The sequence below is a fragment of the Hemitrygon akajei genome, chromosome 18 (assembly GCF_048418815.1).
Source record: "Hemitrygon akajei chromosome 18, sHemAka1.3, whole genome shotgun sequence".
In the NCBI taxonomy this organism is placed as follows: domain Eukaryota; kingdom Metazoa; phylum Chordata; class Chondrichthyes; order Myliobatiformes; family Dasyatidae; genus Hemitrygon; species Hemitrygon akajei.
This window is the reverse complement of record NC_133141.1, coordinates 20286425-20313573: the sequence shown is the minus strand read 5'-3', so window position 1 is coordinate 20313573 and position 27149 is coordinate 20286425. Positions and strand designations below refer to the sequence as shown.

General features: G+C 43.1%; 1 protein-coding gene across 7 annotated transcripts in view; it reads left to right on the top strand.

The window, feature by feature from the left end:
- The window catches only part of LOC140741173 (RNA-binding motif, single-stranded-interacting protein 2-like), a 221574-nt gene that overhangs the window by 57894 nt on the left and 136531 nt on the right, over positions 1-27149 (top strand). The window contains exon 1 of one of the 7 annotated variants that reach the window (XM_073071039.1): positions 12304-12422. The exons of the other annotated variants lie outside the window; for them this stretch is intronic. The gene's annotated coding sequence lies outside the window, so the exon portion shown is untranslated. Of the gene's footprint in view, positions 1-12303; positions 12423-27149 lie in introns of those variants that run through there. 7 annotated transcript variants of the gene reach the window in all.

The window sequence follows — 27149 nt, the reverse complement described above, 5'->3', positions numbered from 1 at the left end:
TGCTCATAGAACCTCTCCCCTTGTCTGGGCTTCATGCCTCCCCTCAGCTTCAGTGGGAGGTGGTTCTCCATTTAGTGACGAAAAGTTATTCTCTGTCATATTGTTGGAAATGCAGCAGTCAATTTGTGTTCAGCAAGCTCTGTGATAAATCTGTTTGAATGTTGATTGAGGATTCACTACTAATGATGGCAGCTCCCATAACTAGCTGCAAAATAACAGCATGGTTTTGTATCCAGCCGAGAGAGCAGATGGGACATCAGTTTAACATCAGATCAGCATCTGCCATAGTGCAACCAACTGCTCCCTCACGACAGCATGAGAGACAGTTTGCAGCAAATGGGTGCGTCACTGTCTGAAACCTGCAACCTTTTGGCTCAGATCCAAGGGAGGCCCACTTGCATTCCAGGCTGCAGTTCTGCAACCATGCATCAGGCATTTAGGTAACAGTCTAGCTGTTCATTATTAGTATTCTAATGCATCCTATGATTTATAGAAACAGCACAGTTGGTTACTAGATCTCTCAAGTCGGAATGCCTTATGCCAAAGGACTCAGAGCAGTGCAATAAGTGTTAGGATTAATACCCCTTTAACAAACTGGATTGTGTATTTAGGGATGATGTAAAGACTAATGGTATCATTGCAAAACTCAGTCATAAACCATAGACATAAAATATACAAGAGCTACAAAAGTCTGAAAGTATGTATCACCAGGCTCAAGGACAGCTTCTATCCCACTGTTATAGGACTATTGAATGGTCCCCAAGTTTGATAAGGTGGACTCTCAACCTCACAATCTACCTTGTCATGGCCTTTCACCTTATTGTCTGCCTGTTGTCTGCTTTATCTTGAACACTGTATTCTGCAAATGTTTTTCTAACCCTTGTATTCCCTCAATGTACTGATGTAATGAAAAGATCTGTATGGATAGTATGCACAACAAAGTTTTTCACTGTACCTGCAATTTACGAATTTACCACAGCTCTGTAGTGACCATTAACCACCCATTTACACTAAACCTGTACTAATACCAGTTTATTCTCCCACCATTCCCATCAACTACCTCAGATTCTACCACTCACATACACACTCAGGGCAGTTTGCAGCAATCAGTTATCCTGCCGTCCCCTTTATTTACAGCTACTCCACAGAAAGTATCCTACCCAGATGCATCACAGCTTGGGATGGCAACTGCTCTGCCCAAAGAAAAAAATGCAGAGAGTTGCAAGCACAACTCAGCACATTACAGAATCCAGCCTCCCTTCATTCACCTTGTCTACACTTTGTGCTGTCTCGGGAAAGCAGCCAACATAATCAAGGATTCCACATATCCTGGTCATTCTGATGTCTCCCATTGAATCTGTGGTGAGGAAGGCAAATGTGATGCTAGCATTCATTTCAAGAGGACCAGAATATAAAAACAAGGATGTAGCCTTTGCATTTTATTTGACCATCTTCACTGCATTTTCTCAAGAACTGTTTTTTGCATTCGAATACCCTTTTCACTACCTCAATGTACTTACAAAGCAGTACATTAAAGCAGTAGCTGATTGGCAGGAGGCAAAGAGTGGGAATAATGGGAGCTTTTTCTGGTTGGCTGCCAGTGACTAGTGGTGTTCCACAGGGGTCTGTGTTGGAACCGATTCTTTTAACATTATATGTCAATGATTTGGATGGTGGAATTAGATGGCTTTGTTGCAAAGTTTGCAGATGATATGAAGATAGGTGGAGGGGCAGGTAGATTGAAGGAAGTAGAGAGGCTACAGAAGGACTTAGACAGATTAGGAGAATGGGCAAAGAAGTGATAGATGGAATATAGTGTTGGGGAAGTGTATGGTCGTACACTTTGGCAGAAGAAGTAAAAGGGTAAGTTATTTTCTAAATGGAGAGAAAATTCAAAAATCTGAGCATTCATTTCAAGAGGACCAGAATATAAAAACATGGATGTAATGTTGAGGCACTGGTGAGACCTCACTTGGAATATTGTGAGTAGTTTTGGGCCCCTTTTCCTAGAAAGAATGTGCTGAAACTGGAAAGGGTTCAAAGGAGGTTCACAAAAATGATTCCACGATTGATTCGCTTGTCATATGAAGAGTGTGTGATGGCTCTGGGCCTGTATTCACTGGAATTCAGAAGAATGAGGGGTGACCTCATTGAAACCTATCAAATGGTGAAAGGTCTTGATAGACTGAATGTGAAGAGGATGATTTCCTATGGCAGAAGAGTCTAGGACCAGAGGATACAGCCTCAGAATAGAAGGACATCCTTTTAGAATGGAGATGAGGATGAATTTCTTTAGCTAGAGAGTGGTGAACCTGTGGAATTCTTTGCCACAGGCAGCTGTGAAGGCCAAGTCTTTATGTATATTTAAGGCAGAGGTTGATAGATTCTTGATTGGTCAAGGTATAAAGGGATACGGGGAGAAGGCAAGAGTTTGGGGCTGAGAGGAAAATTGGATCAGCCATGATAAAATGGTGGAGCTGACTCGATGGGCCAAATAGCCTAACTCTGATCCTATGTCTTATGGTCTTAAATATGGAATGATCTGTCTGGATGGCACACAAACAAAAGCTTTTCACTGTATCTCTGTACATGTGACAATAATAAACCAATTACCAGGCCACACATCTTTGTGATGTGGAAGGAAACCAGAGCACCTGGGTGAAACCCATGTGGTCACAGGCAGAACGTGCAAACTCCACACAGAGAGGTTCCGACTCAGGTTGCTGGAGCTGTGAGGCAGCCACCTTACCCGCTTCAAGAGGATTACTTATCCTTCAGCAGTTACCTTACAGTTCTCAAAAGCAGTCCTGTGAAATAGTTACATCTGCCCACCAGCCTCCAGCGACCACAGAGACATGGTATCACCACTTGTGTGCCACAAATTCCAAATTTGTGGAGGGGTCCTCAAGAGAAGCAGATAAGCAGAAACTGTTTGGAAACAAGAAGAGCGGTTCATTCAAGTTCTGGCGTCCCTTTGAAAGTATCCAATCCCTGCCCCATTGTTGGAGAGGTTGATACTGAATGGTGCTAAATGAGATGTCTATATGGATGCTTTGTACAGTTTAGTAACAGGCGTAGTGCACGCGGACAAAACCTTTTTGTGATCACTCTGCTGTAAAAAGCTGAGAATAATTACATTGCACAAAAAACCAACCACAACTCAAGTGTCAAAGGTCAACACAGACAAAGAGCAGGCCTTAGGCCCTGTGTGACCCCAATGCAGCAATAGGAAGCAGTCAGTGACCTTTGCTGTTTGTTTAACACAGGTCTGGTAACTGTGGTACAGCTGAAGTTTTTTAATTAGCTACTCCAGTAGAAGAAGAATTGTCCAATTAAAGGGGCACTGAATTCTCAAGGCATGTGTGGAAAGTCTTTTTAAAATAACAAAAATTGTTAGGAAAGACATTTTGAATGAAATATCACACTAATTCTCTCAAACATGAGTAGATTTTCCTAATTGTTTTTGGGTGAAAGCATTTCCCTTTTATCTGAGATACTGGTTCTGAATTAAATGCTGTACTTAACTTTGAGAATAAATTGGTGTCTGAGCACAAGTCACCCAGAAGAGACTTTGCTAATCATTACTACATGCAAAATGCTGAGACCAAAAGATACACCTTCTTCCCACCCCCAGTCCAAACTTCAAGAAACCAACATTGACCTCAAGAACCAATTTGTGTGGGAATTGTGTTCTTCCCTGGAACTAAATATGCCACTGAAAGATCAATTGTAAGCACAAAACTACTACACCAACCTTAATTTAGACATGTTTCATCTTTTCTTGTGGAACTAATTGGAATACCAGCTATCCATTGGGCATAAAACCAGACAGTACACTGCTTTGCAGTTAACAATGTCCTCGATGATTCTTCTCAAAAAATGGCCCAGCATTTTGTAACTAGGTACTACAATCCCTAGAAGATTTGTTAGTTTATTAACCTACTCTCAAGCAAACACTTAAAAAAAATGCATGTAGTAAATTAAATTGAGCTTTTAATATACTCAAGTGTTTTCATGGGAGAAATTGATGAGCCAATTTAGCGAGCGATTAAATGTCAAAAGACATGGGTTTGAAGACGGGTGTAAAATAAGAGAGAGGTTTAGGGAGGGATTTTTGGAGATTGGGGTTTTGGCAACTGAAGGCATGCCCACCAGTGGCAAGGGCAATTAAATTCAGAGACATGTTAAACACCAGGGTTCGAGGATTACAGGTGGGCTGTAACTCATGGAGTGTGGTCTAAGGAAGGATTTGAACACAATTTTTTTTCCAAATCAAGGCTGATGGTGTTGCAGTGTGCTTGTGAAACAAGTGGGAGTGTTTGAAGTCAGGCCAGTTACAGTGGAGGAGAGTTAAGCAACTAAATCGTTGCTGTAAGCTAGGGTGTCCTTGACACATAGTTATTTCTGTCAGTAGAGTTTACAGGGAATAGCAGTTACTGTGAAGACTGGGTTAGAAAACGGACACATACTTTATCTCTCGCTTTGTGTCCTTGAGTGCAACAGTTTGCCACAATCCATATTTTCACATTCCATATTTCCTTACTACATTGGAGGCCGTTCAGCCCATTGAATCTCTGCCATAGCCGCTCCCTTCCCCGGTAATTTTTCCTGTAACCTGTTCTCCACACGTTTCCTACAGTTCTACCACACCTACAGACTAGGGACAATCTACAGTGGCCAGCTAACCCACCTGCCAACACGTCTTTTGGATGTGGAAGGAACCCAGAGCATCCAGGGAAAGCTTGTGTAGAAAGTGCAAGCTCCACACAGACAGCACCAAAAGTCAGGATCGAAAATGGCTCCCTGGAGCGATGAGGCAGCGACTCTACCAGCTGTGCTGCCCACTAGCCCGAAGCCCGCCCCGGTCAGGTACAGTGTGGAGCACCATCTCCACTGGCCCCAAGCCAACCTCAGCATAGCATCTGTATTATAGTGCCAATTGATTTGCAGGTCACTCTCTATTTTGATAGGAGAGGAGGTGGAGGTTCTTCATTCGATGCTCTGCTCCATAGCCGGGAATCGTGCTGCAGGTTGTCTGCTCTCCTCTGTAGAATGGTGGGGTTGTGGTTTGTGCATCCCTGTGAAGTTTACAATAAAATTATGTACATTTTAGTGCAAAATGATCAAAGTGATTATAGTGTTGCTAAACTGTAGTGATAAGGGTTGTGCGGGTTAGTTCAACAGTCTAATAGCTGTTCCTGAACCTGGTAGTGTGGGACTTCGGGTTTCTGTACCTCTTGTCCATAGCTGTGCAAAAATGGCATGGCCTGGATGGTGGAGATCTTTGATGATAAGAGCAGTGCCTTCTGAAGATACCATGAACGTGGGGAGGGATGTGCCCAGGATGTATTAGACAGAGTCTTTTACTCTCTGCAGTTTCTTATGTTCCTGTGCTTTCGAATTACTATACCAGACAATGATGCAATAATATTTCATACCTAACACCTGCCTCATCTCTGTTGTATACCTGCCTCTCTGTACTAGGCATTCTTCCTTTGTCTGAACACCGAGACCTTCAGATATCTTTTATGCAGTCAAAACAACTAGAGTATTCTGATTGCCTTAATAAATTCCATTGACTTTTTTTTCCATTGATGTTGATCTTATGAATATTTCAGTGGGTGCTGAATGACTTATTGGGATGGGTTGACTGGAGGATTTGTCACATTGGTACGTGGAAGGTGCTTGAACCTGACCTTGAATTACAATGGGTATTGCAGTGAAATGTTCTGCTTGGCAGTTTGGTTTTGGCCATCAGATTCATGAACCAAAGGGGATTACTTCACTCAACTTCATTTGCCCCATCATTGAAACGTTCCCACAACCTATGGACTCTCTTTCAGGGACTCTTTTTCTCATGTTCTTGATATTTATTGATTTTTTAAAAAATTATTTCTTTCTTTTTGTATTTGCACAGTTTGTTGTCTTTTGTACACTGGTCGAACGTCCAAGTTGGCACGATCTTTAGTTGAATCGATTATGGTTATTATTCTATATGGATTGAGTATGCCTGCAAGAAAATAAATCTCAGAGTTGTATATGGTGACATGTATGTATTTGATAATAAATTTACTTTGAACTTGGAGTTCCAATGATGAACAGTGGTGTAGTGGTTAAATTGCCAGACTAACAGCAGTAGTGGTGGATGCAGATAGGGCAGTGATGTTTAAGAGGCATTTAATAGACACCTGAACACGAAGGCAATGTAAGATATGGACCAAGGGATTAATTTAATTTTGTAAAATGGTTGGCACGGTCATCACTGGTCAAAGGGCCTGTTCCTGTGCTGTTCAAAATCAGAATCAGTTTTATTATCAATAATATACACTCAGTGGCCACTTTATTATGTCCCTCCTGTACTTAATAAAGTGGCCACTGAGTGTATGTTCATGGTCTTCTGCTGTTGTAGCCTATCCACTTCAAGGTTCAATGGGTTGTGTGTTCAGAGGTGCTCTTCTGCACACCACCGTTGTAACATGTGGTTATTTGAGTTACTGTAACCTTACTGTCAATTTGAAGCTCACTCATTAATGTTGCATTTCCACGCACAGAACTGCAGCTAACCAGATTTTTCTTTGCTGTTTTTTGCACCATTCTCTGTAAACTCTCGAGACCGTTGTGCGTGAAAATCCCAGGGGATCCGCAGTTTCTGAGATGCTGAGGCCTCTTGAAGATATCTTCAGTGCTGGGGTGGGTTGTGTCCTTGATAGCTGGCTGACTCTACCACACTCTGCAGCCTCTTTCAATCCTGTCTCTACTCCAGGCTGTGCTACAACCAATCACAATGCTCTGGCCTGACAGTACATCTGTAGAAACTTGCTAGAATCTTAGGTGACTTACCAGATCTCAAGTTCCTAATGAAGTATAGACACTGGCTGCATTTTTCACGATTGCTCAATATGTTGGGCCCAGTATAGATTCTCTGAGGTGTTGACACCCAGGAACTTGAAGCTGCTCACCCTTTCCACTGCCTACCCCTCAATGAGAACTGGTTTGTTGTGCTTGGACCTGGTGGGTAGTGCTTACAGGCTTTTGTGTCTTGCCCAATAGGAGGGGGAGAAGAGAGAATGTCAGAGGTTTGAAGAGTGTTTTGATTCTGCTTTACTGAGGCAGCAAGAAGTATAGTGAGAGTCCATGGAGGAGAGGCTGGACCCTGTGATGTGCTGAGATGTGTCCTCAACTCTCCCCAGTTTCTTGTGGTCATGGGCAGAGCAGTTGCCATACCAGGCTGTTATGCATCCAGACAGAATGCTTCCTGTGGTGCATCGATTGCAGCATTAACTGTTCTGTTTCATTAAATCTTAATTGTGTTTTATTTTCAGATTTTGGTAATTGGATTATTATTGTCGCATGTATTGAATAGAGTGAAAAGATTTGTTTTGCATGCCATCCATTTTGATCATCCCATACATAAATACAACAAGGTAGTATAAAGAAAGCGGAGTGTTACAGGCACAGAGAAAGTGTGAGGGTCACAGTGAGGTAGATTGAGAGAGTAAAAGTTCATCCTTCAGTGAGTAAGAGGTCCGTTCTACAGACTGATCCAACATTTTTCAGTGGCTTGTTGAGGAGATGTGGAGTTTCTCTTTAAATGCAGAGTCTAGATCGAGGGGTCTGTGTCTCAAAATGTGTAAATGATTGGATATTCAGGATAGAGATGAGGCGACATGCCTTCATTCAGACTCTTTGGAATTCTTGATCTAGAGAACTGTGGAGCCTCGGTCACTCAGTTTATTCACAAAACAGCTATGTTTTTCCATACAGAGGAAATCAAGGGCTATGCGGTCAGTGCAGGAAAATGGTGCTGAGGTAACAGAGCAATAAATGGAAGAACAGGCTGAGAAGCCTAATAGCTTACTGCTGCTCCTGTCTCTTACTCTCATGACTTTGCCTGCTTTGTATCTGCATCCGAGGAAAATCTTGGTAAAGAGCTGTCCGTTAACTTCAGAAAGGGTGGTGGTGTATATATTGTTGTCTAAATCAACAATGCTGAAGATGAGAGCTTCAGAGTGAACATCACCAATAGCCTGTCCTGAACTGAACACGTGGACACTATGACCAGAAAAACTCTCTGAATTCTCTACTTCCTCAGGAAGCTAAAGAAAATTGGGATGTCCCTGTTGACCCTTACCAGTTTTGATCAATGCACCATCCCAATCATCTTAACTGGATGTATCACAGCTTGGTATGGCAACTGCTGTGCACATGACTGCAAGTAACTGCAGAGAGTTGAGAACATCACGGAAACCAGCCTCCCCGCTATGACTTCAGGGCAACCAATGAAGATACAATCCCTACAATGTAGCCAATACCACAGCTATTTTATTTACAGCGAGGTAACACCGTCTTGCAAGCAAGTTAAATATTAGTAAGGAAACTTCTCTTTCTCTTCTCTCTCTCCTTCACAAAGAAACGTACAGGAGAGGGCCATTCAGCCCATTCTGTCCATACTCAAACACCTTCACAATTCACTACTCTCATCTCCTGCTTCTTTCTCAGTGGCCTAATAATTGTTTCTTTCACCATATATTTTTCCAGTTCCCCCTTCATAGCCACGGTGGAACCTGTCTGCATCGCAAGTGCACAACATTATGAGTCACATGGATTGGTGAAAACTTTTCCCTGTTACAGTGGGGTATGAGAGAGCAGGGGTTTGGGATAAGGAGAAGGTAGTTGAAGGGGATTGGAGGAAAATTTCATTCCCCCAGAAGAGGTGTTTGAAATCTGGAATGCACTGCTTGAGGAGGCAGAGACTCACAACATTTAATAAGTATTTGGCACTGAACCACTGAAGTGTAAAGTCAGTGGATTTCAGCATCATGTGCACAAGTTCATGTGTGCACAGGTGTGATAAGAAACTTACTTGCAGGACAAAGTCCTGATGATGGATCTCGGCCCGAAAAGTCGACTGTTTATTCCCATCCATAGAAGCTGCCTGACCTGCTGAGCTCCTCTAACACATTGTGTGTGTTGTTCCAGATTTCCAGCATCTGCAGTATTTCTTGTGTCACAGAGTATCAGTTCCCTCCTTCTCTGTACGTACTTTTTGGTGACGTTGAGTATCACTGACAAGTCCAGTACTTATTACATTTGAGAAGTTAGGGCATGACCAGAAGACCATAATACACAGGGTCAGAATTAGGCCATTTGGCCCATTGAAATTGCTCTGTCATTTGATCATGGCTGCTTTATTTTCCCTCTCAACCCCATTCTCTTGCCATCTCCCCATAACCTTAACCTTTCTCATCAGGAACCTATCAAACTTAAAACCTCCTATTTTAAATATACCCAAAGCCCTGGCTTCCACAGCTGCAGTCCTTCTGGTGAAAGTGCTCCCATGCTGTGCTGTTGGGGTGGAGGTTCCAGGATTTAGTCCCAGTAATGAAGAAGGAATGGTGATATCTTTCTAAATCAAGATGGTATTTTGCCCTTTGCACATTATCTGTGACCCTGTCCCCCCTTGAACTACATGCTAAAGATCATAAAACCACATGCTAAAGAGAAGCAATTTTGCTCTATTCACCTTGCCTACACCAGTCCCACTCTTGTCCATCCCTGTCAGAGTTCCTTGCCATATTCCTTCCTCCAGAGGGAACAATCCCAGCTTCTCCAGGCAAACCTCACCCTGAGAGCAGGTTTTTATAAAATTGAGTGAAGTGATGGAAGTTATGAAAACACTGGATTGTCGTTGAAAGCAGGAAATCTGTCGACTTACCCAGTATGACCTCTATCTGACCCCAGACCCACAACAGACTGGATGACTCAAAACTGCACCTCTCAAAGCTCATGGCTGCCCACAAAGTTCAAGGGCGATTCGAGATGCGTAATAAAGAGACTGATACATTGACACATTGATAGCTCAGAGGATTGCACGTAGCTTTAAGACTGTATAATATGTGTCGGGAATGCCTGTGGTAAGAGCAAGGGAGTGGACTTTTACTGGACCTCCTCTTGGTGGAATACAATAAGCTTTTTACCTCTTGTAGGTGGATGACTGGTGACATTTCTGTCGTGTGTTCTAAGTCTTCTACTTCTAGGGTTTTCAAGGAAACATTTATTCATTATTAAGATGGCAACATGTACTCGGCCTGACCTAGTTACACTTTCCAAGTTTCAATATTTTTTGAAGGATCCCTCCTCCCACTGTGACGCACACAGAAACTCAGTTGAGGTGGGGGGGGGGGGGGTTGGTAGACAGACAGAAACGAGTCCCTCCGGTGAGGAACCCAGAGTCACTGTAAAGTGAGGGTCAGGCCTTGAGGAGGGGTGGTGGGAACACTTGGCAGCTCAGGCAACAGAAACAGAGTCTACTGTTTGTGTCTAACTGGTCAGAGATGGTTCTGATGAATGTCGTGATACTGGATGTGGGATAAATATTGGCATGGATACCAAGGAGAAGCAACAGTGTTCTTTTGAATGGGGCCGTGGGATCTTTGAGGCCACCTTAGAGAGCGGACAAAGCTGCAGGATAATGCCTCCTCTAAACGACAGAATCTGTGACAGGATTGCATTCCAGCTGTGCTCCTGAGGGTCGGCCAAGTTCTGTGCTGGAGAACTGCAGAGTAGGGCAATACCTACTGGCTCAGAGATCTGCATGCCCCTCCCTGAGCTCTTGCCTTGCAAAGTAAGGCGATTCAGCCCATCAAGCCTCCCATATCATTTAATAAGATCCTGTTTGAATCTCTAGGTCTTTAAGTCTCCCAAAATCCATATCCTTCAATGCTGTTTGATTCCAAAATGTCATTTTTGACTTCAAGACTGATTGTCCTGTTTTGGGATGCTTTGTCAAAACTTCCTGATATTCCAAGCATATTTAGCTAGAAATTCATCCCTAGTTCATGGTGCTAATCACGCTGTTTGTTGTTGTACTTTGCCTCCAAGATTCTTGTGCTGACTTAAGTGAACAATTTCTGGTGTCAGAGATCAGTGGTGCTACTCATATGAAGTGGATTTCTGGATAGCTTTTGGAATTGGAACTGATTTATCATTGTCATATGTACTGAGATACAGTGAAAAGCTTTATCATGCATACTGTTTTTTTCCTTCCAAAAATACTTTATTCAGAAATATTACAAAATAAAGTTATTTTCATAGGAAAAAAACCATAGATCAAGTCATTACACAGTGCTACAGAGAAACTGAAGTGCAGGTAGACGGACAAGGTGTGAGATCACAATGAGGTGTGAGTTCATAATGAGGTGTGAGTTTGTAATGAGGTACAAAGCCCATCTCATCGTACTAGGAAACTATTCATTTGTCTTATTACAGAGAGGTGAACCGCAGATCGAAGCAGGGAGAGGTAGAAGTTGTCTGCAAGTACCTCCACTTTATTGAGCTGCACAGTATTCAAGGACGTGCTCAAGGATACTGGCTGCAATGTATCGTGAAAATATTTTTTCTCTCTCCATGTTGGGTGTCCGGGATACCCACAGCTCTGAGCTAGAGTTGGCTAAATGTAGACTATATTCATCACCAAAATCTACAGATAATCTCACTTCCCAGATCAGAAAGCTTGTTCCCTCCAAACCATGGACCTCTGGATCAGTGAAGCGCTGGCAACCTTTACCTACCTATCTACAGGTTTGTGGATGTGCTGGGGTCTGGGTCCTATGGGTGTATATCAGGGTATATAGTTCCATGGATGTATCTGGGTACCGTTCCATGGATGTATGGGGGTACAGAGTCAGTGGATGTATCAGGGTGCAATTCCATGGGTGTATCACAGATATCCATGGACGTTCCCAGTTGAGGTTGAATGAGTGTATCAGGGTACTGGGTCAATGAGTATACCAGAGTACGGAGTCAATGGATGTCCCAGGGTACAGTTCCACATGTCCTTCACTTGCTTTCTGGAAGCACGTGTGAGTGGTGAGATGAAGCAGCTCCCCAATCAATCCCATCCCACCTTCTTTACTGATGAGCTTTCAAACCAATTTCTTGTTCACCAATGCTGTGTCACCGTGGGGCTCAGTGCCAACCCTCGTGGAATCCCCTGGCACCTTTTACCACAGTAAAGGCGTTGTATTAATGTAAATAGTGGCGAGCAGACCGGTGACACCCTCACTGCGGTTTCTGCCTTTCAGAATGGGAATGAGGTTTTGCCACCGACGTTTGCGGCTGCTATTAATTACTCTTGTCATTGTGTGATAGGAGAACTGTGTGTAAACGAATTTGAATCTGCAATGCCTCCTGCACTGTTTCCTGTTTTGCTCAGGGTTGCACTCTGACGTATTGTGTGTCACTGAGCAAATATTTTCAGTGCAAGAAAGAGGCACAGCTAGTTAGATAGAATAATGCGTCTGAGCTGGAACAAGGGTGGGATAAATTCCCTCTGGAATCCTGGTCTCTCTGCTATCTTCCGGAACCTCAGGTGTAGAAGGCCTGCCTGTGTTGTCGAGACATGAGGATTTCCTCCATAGACGGTAATTATTTGGAGCTCTGCTCACTCCAGGTGGTCACCCATGTGTTGGATGAATCGGTCACCCCTTGAGTCAGGAGGCTGTTGTTTCACTTCCTAAGGAAGAGACCAGAACACTCCATTCAGGCCACCTCTCCCTCCTTGAGGGAGGGCCAGTGAGGTAGGTCAGATTTTCAGGAACTGTCCCCAGATCCTCACCAATCATTATACCCCAACCAACATCAAAAAATCAAAAATCAAAAATCCTTCCCCCTTTCCCTCCTGTCACTCTCTCCTTTCCCCTTCCTCTCCATTCTCTTTCTCTCTCTTTCCTCTCTTTCTTTCTCTTTCCTCTCTTTCTTTCTCTTTCCTCTCTCCCTCTCCCATTCTTGCTCCCCTTCTATATCCTTCCTCTCTCTTTTCCTCCTCCCTTTCTGCTTCCTTCATTCTTGCTTTCCCTCTATTTCTCTTCTCCTCTCTATCCCTCCTTCCCAGTTTCCCCTCTCTCTCCCCCCCACCTCTCTCCCTTTCTCTCTTGCTCAATTCACTAATTCATTGAATTAAGGGACTATAATCATTTTTCCAGTAACATCAGTCTCCAATTCAGTCTCTGCTGTAGCTTGTAACCCAGGATGAAATTAAAATGATGCAGTTATTTTTTGCTACTTTTCTTAAAAAATTGTTTCTAAAAGCATCATGCTTTTGTTTTGTTAACATAAAAGAAAGTTGGCTTTCTGTATATAAAAATAGCAAAAAATTATGCCAGAGGGTTGCTGGCACAACAGCAGTGGATGTCCTGAGGCATTTTCTGCGGGGTTTGGAATATGGCTGCACTGCTTAGCTGCGCGTCTCTTCCTGGCCACTGTGAAGGAAGTGTTCCAATTAGATGCAGGGTCAGTCAGAATTTAATTGCTGCACGGTGAGCAAGTATGCTAGCTGCTTGTGACTTTGAGGATTTTGGTCAGATTCTGGAATTAGTGCAGTCTAAGTAGAGGAATTCTGCGCACTGTGGCTGCCTGGATGTGGTTATCATTTCTATTGTGTCCTGTCCCTCAATGAGGACTGGTGTGTGCTCTCCAGAGTTCCCCTTCATGATGTCCACAACCAGTTCCTTGGTCTTGCTGCTGTTGAGTGCAAGATTGTTGTTATGACACCACTCAATTAGCTGAATTTATCTCATTCGGTTTATTATTGTCACATGGTTTTGTTTGTTTGTATGTTGATTTCAAGATACAGCACAGAACAGCCCAACCAGCTGTGTTGCCCAGCAACTCACCTATTTAACCCTAACCTAACCAGAGGACAATTTAAAATGACCAATTACATTACTAACCGGTGTGTCTGTGGGAGGAAGCCGGAACACCTGGAAGAAACCCACACGGTTACAGGGAGAATGTACAAATTCCTTACAGACGGCGCAGCAATTGAACTTTGAGCTGCAAAAGTATTGTGCTAACTGCTACACCACTGAGGCTCCCACAACTGTACCGAGACACAGGGAAAAGCTTGCCTTGAATACTGTTCTTACAGATCAAATCATTACACAGTGCATCATATAGGGTGAAAATCATCAACTCGGTGAAAGACGCTCTTTGGTCGGCCCGAAACTTGATGGCCTATCAGCACACGGAGATATCCGTGGGGGAATGCTACCGACTGGCACATTCTCGGCTGCAGGAGCACTCAAACTTGGTGCAGCCACCGCAAGGACCCGGTGGGGAAGGACCACAGTCTAGGGTTCTTCTCCCGCAGGAGTTGAGGGGTGGGGGGGGGGTGTATACCCCTAAACAAATGTATGTAAATATGGAATTACAGAGTGCCATGTGGGTGGCGCAAAGTGTGAAAATGTAAAGACAGCAATGGAAACAGTTGTAAAGGCTTGAAAGTCATTGAATTGTTTATTGTATATAATTTATTTTTGAATAAAGTATATTTGGTTTAATAAAAAAATAACAGAATGCAGAATAAAGTGTAACAGCTACAGAAAAAGTGCAATGCAGGTAAGTAATAAGGTGCAAGATCAGAATGGGGTGGATTGTGAGGTCGCGAGTCCCACTTTACTGTACATGATGTCATTTCAAGAGTCTGATTACAGTGGGATAGGAGCTGCCCTTGATTCTGGTCGTTTCAGGCTTTTGTATCTTCTTCCTGATGGGAGGGTGAGAAGAGAGAATGTCTGGGGTGTGTAGGGACTGCCCCTGCAAACTTATGCGGTCCTACAAGTGAATAAGCAGTTTCATCAAGTGAGAGGGAGGTCACAGGTCTTTGAGAGAGCTGATGAGGAAAATGGTTGCAGAGTGAGTGGTGGGGGGGAAGGGTCAGGAGATGGGCCGATGTAAGATGTTGGTGGGCCAGTGCCTACTTCTTGAGAGAAGCTGCTGTGTTGGAGAGCCAAAGGTTGAATGATAAGTATGGGACTTGGCTGACAGGATCCCAGTCCAGGGTTGTAACAGGGAGAAGCCTGATCACTACCTTAGTATAGTGATCATTTTGCACTCCTGTGGACATTTTATTGTTCGAATCCTGTTCTTTCTTGTATAATTTTATACAATTGATGTATTCCTCACCCACCCACCTTCCCCCTCACTTGGTTTCACCTATCACTTGCCAGCTTGTACACCTGACCATCCTCCCACCTTCTTATTCTAGCTTCTTCCCCCTTCCTTTCCAGTTCTGATGAAGGGACTCAGCCCAAAATGTCAACAGTGCATTCCTCTCCATAGATGCTGTCTGACCTGCTGAGATCCTCCAGCATTTTGTGTGTGTTGCTCTGGATTTCCAGCCTCTGCAGAATCTCTTGCATTCATTATTTCTCGTGGATGTTGTGTATCTGTTGCTATGTGCTTGCAATGCTGCTGCAAGCAAGTTTTTCATTGCACCTGTGCACACATGTACTTGTGCATCTGACAATAAACTCAACTTCGACTTGACTGATCAGCGCTCCCATTGAAACACAGGACAAGCTCACCTGCGTCGTTTGAGGGAATGGTGACATCATGTGCCTCCGCAGCATGGAAAACACTTTGGGGGGGTCACGTGGGTGACTCACCCCTGGAACTTAAACTGAAATGTAAAATGTTTCAGTTGTGAGCCAATGGTGACCCCAGTCAAGTCTGACCCTGGAATTTCAATTGTCAGCTGCATAACGCTGGGAAAATCATCTTGTGCAACTGCATTGCCAGGCCCCAGTTTTGTAAATTAAAGATAACTAAATCATCTTATATAAATTGCAGGGGAATTGCAGTCCAATTGAAGCAGTGCCTCACAGTTGATGCAACTATGCTAACACTTCATAATTCACACTGAATAATTCATTGTTTGCAATAATTGCTCTGAAGTGTAGGTGATGTATTTTCTGTCCATTGAGTGCCCCACTCATAGAGGGTTATGTGCTTTAACGATAATCGACCACTGTTGTTTGAGTTTCAAAGTACAATTATGTTCCACTCACTGAGAAGAGGAAGCAGACTCTCCAGCAGATGCTATTCTGGAATATAAGGACCTTCAGTTAATGAAAGAACATTGATATCTCCAGCATTTAACCCACCTCTCAATAACTTTCCTAAAAGGCTCAATGTGCTTATAACCGTTAAAGCCTCATTGAAGTGTGAATGTAGCATTAATTCTGTTAGCTTGACGCACCTCCCTCAGCGTCAGCAAGACCAATGAACTGGTGGTGAACTTCGGGAAGGGGAAATTTGGAACATGAACCAGTCCTTATTGAGGGGTCAGCAGTAGAAAGTGTAAGCAGCTTTAAATTCCTGAGTGTCAACATCTCTGAAGATCTGTCCTGGGTTCAGCACATTGATACAATCATGAAGAAGGCACGCAAACAGCTATATTTCATTAGGGGTCAGAGGAAATTTGGGATGTTGTGATGGATATTCACAGTCCTGGGACAGGAGGTCTCATGTTTTGTCATTCTTGCTTTCTAAACACAGCAGCTGACATTTGTAAAATCAAACAGATGAAAGTAAACTTCCAACTAAGTTTGTTTAATTTCTGGGCATAAATGGGAGTCAAATCTTCAGTTCTTAAAATGTAAATGGAAAGCAGTAATCAGTTTGAAGTTCAAACAAAGTATTGTCTGTAGAACAGCTTTGTGGATGCTCTGTCTTGGAGAAGTAAGATGCAGCTCACTGTACCTGGTATATTACTGTTTGAGAGATGCAGTATCAGATAATGTTGTTTAATTTGAGTTGGTTCAAGAACAGACAACATTGACTAAGTTGGCTTTGTTCAAGGAAGCTTGCGGACCAGATGGATAATATCATTTAGCATATCAACAACTGATGTGTTTATAATTGGGAGTTCTATGTACTCAGGGAAGTTAGCTTTACAAAGTTAGCAGAGGTCTATGTCTCCAAGATGCTTTTAGACCTTTTGTGTTAAGACCATAAGACAAAGGAGCAAGATTAGGCTATTCGACCCATCGAGTCTGCTCTGCCATTCTATTATGGCTGATTTATTATCCCTCTCAACCCTGTTCTCCTGCCTTTTTTCCTGTAACCTTTGACATCCTGATTAATCAAGAACCTATCAACCTCCATCTTAAATACACCCAATGAATTGGCCTGCATAGCCATCTGTGGCAGTGAAATCCACAGGTTCACCACCCTCTGGCTAAAGAAATTTTTCCTCATTTCTGTTCTAAATGGACATCTCTCAATTCTGAGGCTGTGCCCTCTGGTCCTAGACTCCCCCACGATAGGAACTACCCCCTCCACATCCAGAACATTCAGTATATGATAGGTTGCAATGAGATCACCCCTCATTCTTATAAACTCCAGTGAGTACAGGCCCAAAGCCATCAAGACACTCTTCATACATTAACCCTTTCAATTCTTGTGAACGTCCTCTGGATCCTCTCCAATGCCAGCACATCTTTTCATATATAAGCCCAAAACTGCTCTCAGTACTCCCAAGTGTGATCTGACCAGTGCTTTATAGAGTCTCAGCATTACATTATTGCTTTTATATTCTAGCACTGTCAAAATGAATGCTAACATTACATCTGCCTTCCTTACCACTGATTCAACCTGCAAGACAACCTCTAGGAAGTCCTGCATGAGCACTCCCAGGTCCCTCTGCACCTCTGATTTTTGAATTTTCTTCTCATTTAGAAAATAGTCCATGCCTTTATTCCTTCTGCAAAAGTGCATGACTTTTCACTTCCCTCATACCTACAATCTCTGACTATGCCACAAGATCATCTATCTTATTCCGAATACATATAGCACTTTCAGTCCTATATTCATCTCCCTTTTCGATTTTGACCCCCGTTACACTTTAACTCATCACACTGATTGCAGTGTTGCCCTATCATCTGCCTGCCCTTCTGCACAGTGTCACTACATACTGCATCTCTACACACTAAATAAACTTCTTAAAAAAGCTGGATCCGTCGTTGGCTACAACCCAGACTCTTGAGTTAGTGGTGGAGAGGAGGTCAGTAAACAAACTGTTATCCATTATGGACAATCAGGCACGTCCTCTCCATGACTTACAGAATAAGCAGCGGAGCACCTTTTTGAACAGACTCATTCAGCTCCGCTGACACAAGGATCGTAACAGAAAATCTTTCCTACCAAATGCAATAAGCATATACAACAGTTCATCTCTGTGCGATAGAAGAACACACATCATAGTACAATAGTCTCTGTTTTATTATTTCGTAATTAATTATTGCAAATTATTGCACAGTGGTAAATTATTGTGTATATTATTATTCTCTACTTTATTATTAGTTTGCACACTGCTAAGTGTGTTTAAAGTATTTATTATTATTATTATTATTATTATTACCTACCTGTGCACCAACTGGCCCATCCTCAGCCCTATCACTCCAGCTCCCCCCATCCCCCTGCCAAATTAGTTTAAGCCCTCCCCAACAGCTCTAGCAAACCTGCCCACAAGGGTATTGGTCCCCCTTGGGTTCAGTTGTAACCCGTCCTTTTTGCACAGGTTATACTTTCCCCAGAAAAGATCCCAAAGATTTAGTAAAATCTGAAACCTTGCCCTCTGCAGCAGTTCTTCAGCCATGCATTAACCTGCCAAATCATCTTATTCTTATCCTCACTGGGTTGTGGCACAGGCAGCAATCCAGAGATTGCTCCCCTGGATGTACTGCTTTTCAGCTTTCTGCCTAACTCCCTAAATTCTCTCTTCAGGACCTCCTCCCTTTTCCTATCTATGTCATTGGTACCAATATATACCATGCCTTCTGGCTGTTCACCCTCCCCATTTAGAATGCCGTGGACCTGATCTGAGACAACCCTGACTCTGGCACCTGTGAGGCAACATAACCATCCGCGTGTCTCTTTCACGTTCACAGAACCTGCTTTCTGCTCCTGTAATTATGGAATCCCCTATCACTATTGCATTCCTCTTTATCCCCACTTCCCTTCTGAGCTACAGGGACAGACTCAGTGACAGAGACCTGGTCGCTGCGGCTTGCCCCTGATAGGTCGCCCCTCCCGACGGTATAAGTACAGAGAGCTGTTCAGGCTTATTAGGAATGGGATAGAGAACATCAAGAAGCATGAAAGGAACACGGGGTGAGCTAGAATCCATTCCTCTGGCTTTGGTTTCAGTGACAGACAACTTGTTCGTCTGCATCTTTGGTAGGTCTTTTTATTTTATTAGGACTTGCACCTGTGTTTTGGAAATCCTTTGTGCTTTGTGTTTGAGAAATGCTTTATGCTTTGTGTTTTAGAAATAGTTTGTAATTTGAAAATGTTGTATGAGACAGAAATCCTCTGTGAATTTTAAATGTGTTTTAAGAATGTTGTTTGGATTTAAATGTGCATCATTGAAAATCAATGAACTGTGTTTAAACTACTTTGTTAGCTGGAAGTATCTTCTCCTTCATAGGGAGAGGGGACCTACTAAGGAGAGGGGAGTGGGTATTGGCAGCTAAACTCACCATGGAGAATAAACAGAGAAGTGAACTAGTCTTTGAAGATCGGGTAGTTACAGTATAATCTCTCTTCAGTGAGAGTACTCATGGCTATTTATATCCAATAGGGCTTAAGGTCTTCATTTGAATTTAGAACTTCATTGTCAGCAAGCGCAGTACCATCGCAATGTCACTCAATTTCTATAGATGTACAATGAAAAGCATTTTAACTGGTTGTATCACAGCCTGGTACAAAGGCTTTGATGTGCAGGATTAATGAGGCATCAGAGGGTTGTAGACTCAGAGCGAGCTCCATCACACACACAACCCTCCCCACCATTAGCAGACCTGGTACCAACATATCAATGCAGCTACAAAGACAGCACCTACATTTCATTAGGGTTTGAGGAGATTTGGCATGTTTCCAAAGATGTACAAATTTCTACAGGTGTACAGTGGAGAGTATTGGTATGGGGTGGGTGTGCTACTGCACTGTAATGAAATAGCTGCAGAGAACTGTAAACTCAGTCAGCTCAGTACTAGCCTCCATTGTGTCCAGGACATCTTCAGGGAGTGATGCCTCAAAAAGGTGGTGTCCATCGTTAGGACCCCCATCACCCAGGTCATTGCTACCATCAGGATGGAGGTACAGAAGCCTGAAGGCACACACTCAATGGTTCAGGAACAACTTCTTCCCCTCTGCCATGCATTTTCTAAATGGACATTGAACCGATAAGCACTACCTCGCTACTTTTAATTTTTTTATTTTTGCACTACTTATTTAATTTAACTATTTAATATATGTTCTTACTGTAATTCATGATTTTTTCTCTGTTATTATGTAACAGACACCAAATTTCAAGACGTGCCAGTGAGGGTAAACCTGATTCTGATTAAGTGCATGGCCACATGGGTTTAGAGGTATACAGGCCAAAGGCAGGCAAATGGGATTAACTTTGGTGGGCACCATGATCAACATGGGCTGAAGGGCCTGATCCCATGTTTGATTACTTTATGACTATCATTCTAGTAAATGGTGGGCTACCATGTCAATGCAGAGCAGTGAGGCCTTATTTCCATAATATCTCACTGGATGAATACCTAGCTCTAATTTGAGCCAGAGGCTTGCCTGTCTAATTAACAAATGAAGGCCATCTGTAGTCTTGTCAGAAATCCAGCTGTTTGCTATCAGGTATTCTGAAGTGAAGAGGTAGACCAAGCTTATTCACAGAATGAGGTCATGTACAGAGTAATTCAGGTTGCCCCCGTCCCTGGCTCTCTCCTCTGTCTGCTAACAACCCCCAGCTATTTTCTTTATCCTTCAAGTTCCTTGAAAAGAGAGAATAAAGAATTGCAGAGCTCTGAGGAAAAATTAACAAGAGTTGGAAATAATTGATTTGAATTGCAGTGACAGGTATGATGGGCCGAATATCTGCCTTACATTGTACCGTTCTATATTGGTCACAGTTCAAGCTTCATCTAAGGCCCATTCATGACGAGAGGATACTGGAGTGGTTATTCCTTGAAGTAAATGACAGTCGGCAAACCTTCTAACAGAATTCATTACAGCTGAGATTGGCACACTTGAGTGTCAGGGAGGCCCAGCAGCCAAACTTGGCAGTCGCAAACGTGAACTGAATGCTCCAATTGCTAGACTAACTTGGCTGAGTTACAACAGTGTGTAGATATGCCTGCAGAATTGACATTGTATACGTACATGCACAAGTCACCAGGAGAGTAAGGGTGCAGCTATTACTGTATAACTCACATAACTTGGTCGTGTTTTTGGCAAAGGTTTGCTGACCACTTGAAATGTCCTGTCCTTGCTGTCTACCTCCCATGAAGGCACTAGTTCTTGCTTACAGCAGTAAACGTATTGTTAGAGTGGCCACTCTTTTTTCTGTGGCATATTTGGCTATTATTCAAATCCTGTCCTCACCAGGGTAAACACATTGGCATCACACGCAGTCTCTCACACACACACACACACACACACACACACACACACACACACACACACACACACACACACACACACACACACACACACACACACACACACACACACACACACACACACACGGCAGCATATCTCCCCTGGGTGTAATGTCCATTGTATAATGATTCTTGACTAGTCAGGGCATGAATGGATACGTGGAGAAGACAGGAGATTGGGGCTGAGAGGGAAAATGGATCAGCCATGATGAAATGGCAAAGCAAGCAGACTTGATCGGCCAAGTGGCGTATATCTTATAATAACAATTTCGTCCCCTTTAAGAGCGGTTTCATTGAAATGGGCCATCGCTACATTAAACACTCTTCTGGATGGGGCCGGAGCCAGGGAGGGAATGGACTGAAATCCATTCAGTTCTGCTGAAAGTTACTGACGTGAACCAGAATGTGGAGGAAGGGGGTTGGGTTGGGGTATATCATTAAAGTAGAAGAGGGGCAGCAAAGGTGATTCTCACTTCTTCACAGAAGTGATGTTAGTTCAGCTGGGAATGATTGGTTTGGTGCCAATGTAGGAAAGACAGTTCTCTTACCCGCTGCACCAGTTGTGTCTCTAACAACAGGGCAAAGTGGTGGCTGTCTTGCAACTTGCCCATCATCCACCCCCAGTCAGTTTCCATGGGCTGGTTTGAGAAATTCTCGATGGGCATTGGTGATTGGTGACCCAAGCGGGTGTGCCAGAGGATCAGAACCCAGTTTGCTCCAGCTGCCCAGCTCTTTTACTTACACACACAGCTAGTTTTGAACCCACTAGTGGTCAGAACAGGCAGGCCTCAGGCCTTACCATTTGCAATGTTTTCTTTGCGTTTTGTAGTGCCTTTTTGAGACCTCAGGACTTTGCAAAGGGAATTTGCAGTGTATACACCTTTTGGAAAGGTGTTCATTGTAGGAAGCATAACTGTCGCATTGTGCTGGGCAAGATCCCACGATCTGATAAATGACCAAATATTTATTTGTTATTGAGGAATAAATATCAGCTACCCTGCTTTTTTTCACGTAGTTTTATGTGATCATCAAGCTGACGGAGCAGACAAGGACAGTTTTATTACATCATAGATGACGAAGGGTCCTGATGATCTTGGTCCAAAACGTCGACTTTTTATTCCTCTCCATAGATGCTGGCTGATGTGCTGAGTTCCTCCAACATTTTGTGTGTGTTACTCTGGATTTCCAGCATCTACAGAATCTCTTATATTTATTACATTATAGTCTGTTCCACTATTCCAACATTGCTGAATTTTCCCTCTTTCAACTGCACACTCCCGCTTTCTCCCCGTAACCTTTTTCCCGCTTACCACCAGATTCTACCACTCAGCGGCACATAAGGGGCAATTCACAGTGGCTAATTAACTCACCAACCTACATGTATCTTTGGAGCACGCAGGGGAAATCCATGTGGTGACTAGGAGAGCGTGCAAACTCCACACAGAAAGAGCTGGGGCTCAGGATTGAACCTGATCTGTGGAGCTTTGAGGCAACAGTTCTACCCTCTGCGCCGCTGTGCTGATTTGGTCTAATGCCCCAGACGAAAGTCAGCAGTCCCACACCTCCTCAGTGCTTCAGCGGGCTAGATTTTCAGCAAGTGGAACTTGAACCTGTGAATACTTACACCCAGCTATCTACTGAGAATTGAGGGGCAAAGGCACGAAAGAAATCAAAGAGGTTATGTAGTTGGGAAAGCCGGACACCAGAATGTTCAAGTAACTGGGCAAAGAGTTCCCAGCAGTCATCACAGTGACAGAAATCAGTCAACATGTGGTTCAGGGATGGTCAACTACATCACTCATCACTTGGTAAAGTCAGTATTTACTTTGACATAGACGCGCGTTGACAAATAATGGTGGCAGGGATAGACCATGGCCCGTTTGAGATGCAAACAAAGGTGGGATTTGTTCTTCAGTGCTATAATCTGTGTGACTGGGCAAGGATGGAGGAGGAAGGCTCTTTAGAGACCAGTAACATTACCATCACAGACTTAATAAAAATGTTTTCTGCAGTCAGGAGCATCTTATTTAAAGACCTGGATCCTTAGTACAGAAGCTGCAATATTTGCCTTTAATCATCATTTGACAGAGGCTTTGTAATGTGGCCTTTTGTGGTTGGAAGATTGAAAAGTGTGAATGGAGAAAGCATGTAAGGCAAGTGCTCATTAAAGTTTACAGTGACATTTTGCCCTTTTGCATGACAGTGTTGGACAAATCTGCTCTTTAACCTCAGCCCATATCTACTGATAAGCAGTTGGCCATTCCCCAAGTGTTTACACTGAGTTTATAAAGGCTTACTTATTGTCTGTTTTTCCAGGAGTTATTTGTTCTGCATTTTCCTTCTCTTCGGAAGGCTCTCATAATCACAGTCCGTGCTTTCAATCAGTAACCTGCAAGAGGCCAAGATTGATGTCAGTAGAGCCATGGACTCAAATGCAATAGCCCTTCGACCCAAATTGTCAATACTGACCAAGATTCCCATTACAGCTAATCCCAATTGCCTGTGTTTTCCCCAAATCCTTCAAAAGCAGGGGTTCCCAAACTTTTATGCCATGGACCCCTACCATTAACTGAGAGTCCATGGACCCCAGGTTGGCAACCCTGGCTCTAAACCTTTCCTATTCATGATCCTATCCAAGTCTCTTTAAAATGTTGTTAATGTATCTACCTCAACCACTTCTCCTGGCAGCTTGTTCCAGATACTGTTCATTTTCTGAGTGAAAAGATTGCCCCTCAGGTTTCAAATAAGTTTCTCCTCTTTCACTCTTTCCTACGCCCTCTAGTTCTTGACTCCACAACCCTGGGGGAAAAGACTGTCCCTATTCACTTAAGAACAGGCCTTCACCAGGACATTTGTGTATAGAGGCCGGGAAGTTATGTTACAGTTATACAAAACATTGGTGAAGCCGTGTTTGGAACGTTGTGCTCAGTTTTGGTCACTACTTAGGGAAAAATCTAGGGAAGGATGCCATTAAAATGGAAAGAATGCAGAGAAAATTTTAAGATCAACTTTAGAATTAACTTTATTCACTATACATTTACATATATTAGGAATTTGCTGGCATGATATGCAACATAAACAACATTCAACAATTATAAAGAAACATAAAGATAAAGTTAGAAGTACAGATATGGAATAAAATGTGCATAAGTACTTAAATATCAGCATGCACTTACAACGTAAACAGCATTATAAAAAGTGGCTTAAAGAGTTTACAGTGCAGCGCAGTGACTGAGTTAAGAGATAGAGGGGCTTGGGGGGGCTAACGAATGGTTGATCAGATTAACAGGTAATTTATGAGGATGTTGCACACACAAATTGCTGGAGGAACTCAGCAGGTCAGGCAGCATCTATGGAAATGAATTAAGAGTTTTCCTTTCAGGGCAAGACTCTTCATCGGGAGATTAGTTATTCCTTTCCATAGATGCTGCCTGACCTGCTGTGTTCCTCCAGCATCTTGTGTGTGTTGCTCTGGATTTCCATCATCTGCAGGATCTCTAGTGTTTATGAGGATGTTGCCGGGACTGAGTTATGGAGAGAGGTTGAGCAGACTGGCACTCTGTACACTGGAGTGCAGGGGAATGAATAGTGATCTTATAGAGGTGTATAAAGTCATGACGTGCACAGTCAGGGGAGATATGTGAGCTTTTAATGACCAGTAGACTGTTTAACTGCAGTAGCTATTGTAAGAAGCCAGTGTGGGTCAACATACAGTGCATATAAAGAGTATCCACCCCCTTTGGAAGTTTTCACATTTTATCGTTTTACAACATTGAATCACAGTGCCTTTAATTTGGCTTTTTTGACACTGATCAACAGAAAAGACACTTTTGTGTCAGTGAAAACAAATTTCTACCAGTTGGTCTAAAGTTATTACAATTATTAAACACAAAATAATTTATTGCCTAATTACTCACCCCCTTCAAGTCAGTATTTAGTAGATGCACCTTTGGCAGCAATTACAGCCCTAAGTCTGTGTGGATAGGTCTCTATCAGCTTTACACATCTGGACACTGCAATTTTTCCCCATTCTTCTTCACAAAACTGCTCAAGCTGTGTTAGTTTGCATGGGGATCATGAGTGAACAGCCCTTTTCAAGTCCGGCCACGAATTCTCAGTTGTATTGAAGTCTGGACTCTGACTTGGCCACTGCAGGACATTAACTTTGTTGTTTTTAAGCCATTCCTGTGTAGCTTTGGCTTTATGCTTAGGGTCATTGTCTTGCTGGAAACCACATCTCCCAAGTTGCAGTTCTTTTGCAGATTATATCAGGTTTTCCTCCAGGATTTCCCTGTATTTTGCTGCATTCATTTTACCCTCTACCTTCACGAGCCTTCCAGGGCCTGCTGCAGTGAAGCATCCCCACAACATGATGCAGCCGCCACCATGCTTCACGGTAGGGATGGTGTGTTTTGATGATGTGCAGTGTTAGGATTATGCTCAATTTTGGTTTCATCAGACCGTAGAAACTTCTGGCTGACTTCAGAGTCTCTCACATGTTTCTGGCAAATTCTAGCCGAGATTTCATGTGAGTGTTTTTTCAACAGTGGCTTTCTCTTTGCCACTGTCCCATAAAGCTGCGACTGGTGAAGCACCCGGCCAACAGTTGTTGTATGCACAGTCTCTCCCATCTCAGCCACTGAAGCTTGCATCTCTTCCAGAATTGTCATCGATCACTTGGTGGCCTCCCTCACTAGTTCCCTTCTTGGACAGCCTGCTCCAGGCAGATCTACAGCTGTGCCATATTCATTCCATTTCTAAATGATTGACTTAACTGTATCCTAAGCGATATTGGGTGACTTGGAAATTTTCTTGCATCCATCTTCGATATCCTTTTTGCAGAGTTGCTTGGAGTGTTCTTTTGTCATCATGGTGTAGTTTTTGCCAGGTTACTGACTCTCCAGCAGTTGGACCTTCCAGATACAGGTGTATCAATTGAAACACCTTGACTGCACATAGTGATCTCCATTTAACCAAATCTGTGACTTCTAAAACCAATTGGCTGCACTAGTGATGATTTGGTGTGTCATATTAAAGGGGGTGAATACTTATGCAATCAATTATTTTACGCTTTATAGTTGTAATTAATTTAGATCACTTCGACATGAAAGAGCCTTTTTCTGTTGATCAGTGCCAAAAAAGTCAAATTAAATCCACTGTGATTCAATGTTGTAAAACAATAAAACATGAAAACTTCCAAAGGGGGTGGATACTTTTTATGGGCACTGTATCTCCATTGGTTTAGATCACAGTTCAGAGGGCAAATGGCTTGTGGACAAACACCTTATCCACTAGCTGGCACTAACAATACGGCAGCACTTCGTCGCTGGAAGCATTTGCTTCCTTTGAAAATGTTTATTGATGATAACCATTTGCATTTAAAAATAGTACCTTTGACGTGAAGCATTCCAGAGGCACTTCACATTGTTGGTTGTCTGGCACAAAGCCACAAGAGGACGTATTCGATGAAGGTGACAGAAAATACCACAGACACTGGAAATTGTGTTCAAAAACAGGAATTTCTGGAAACATTCAGCAGGTGAGGTAGCATCTGTGGAGAGAGAAAAAGAGTTCATGTGTTGGGCTGAAGACGTCTCATTGGAACAAAGAGAAAAAAAATAAAACAAATTAGTTTTAAAGTTGAAGAGGGTTGGAAAGGGATGGGTAGGAGAAGGGTAATATCGCTTAAGCCTTTTTAATGCCTTTTTTATACCTTAACCGAGTGGCCTGTGGACCCCTGGTTTAAAGGACGAGGCCAGGATTACTATGGGGCTAAGTTGTTGATGAAGTTGTCTGATTGATAGAAACAACCAGGTACCAACCAGACCTGACGCACAGTCTGCTGGAGGAACTCATCGT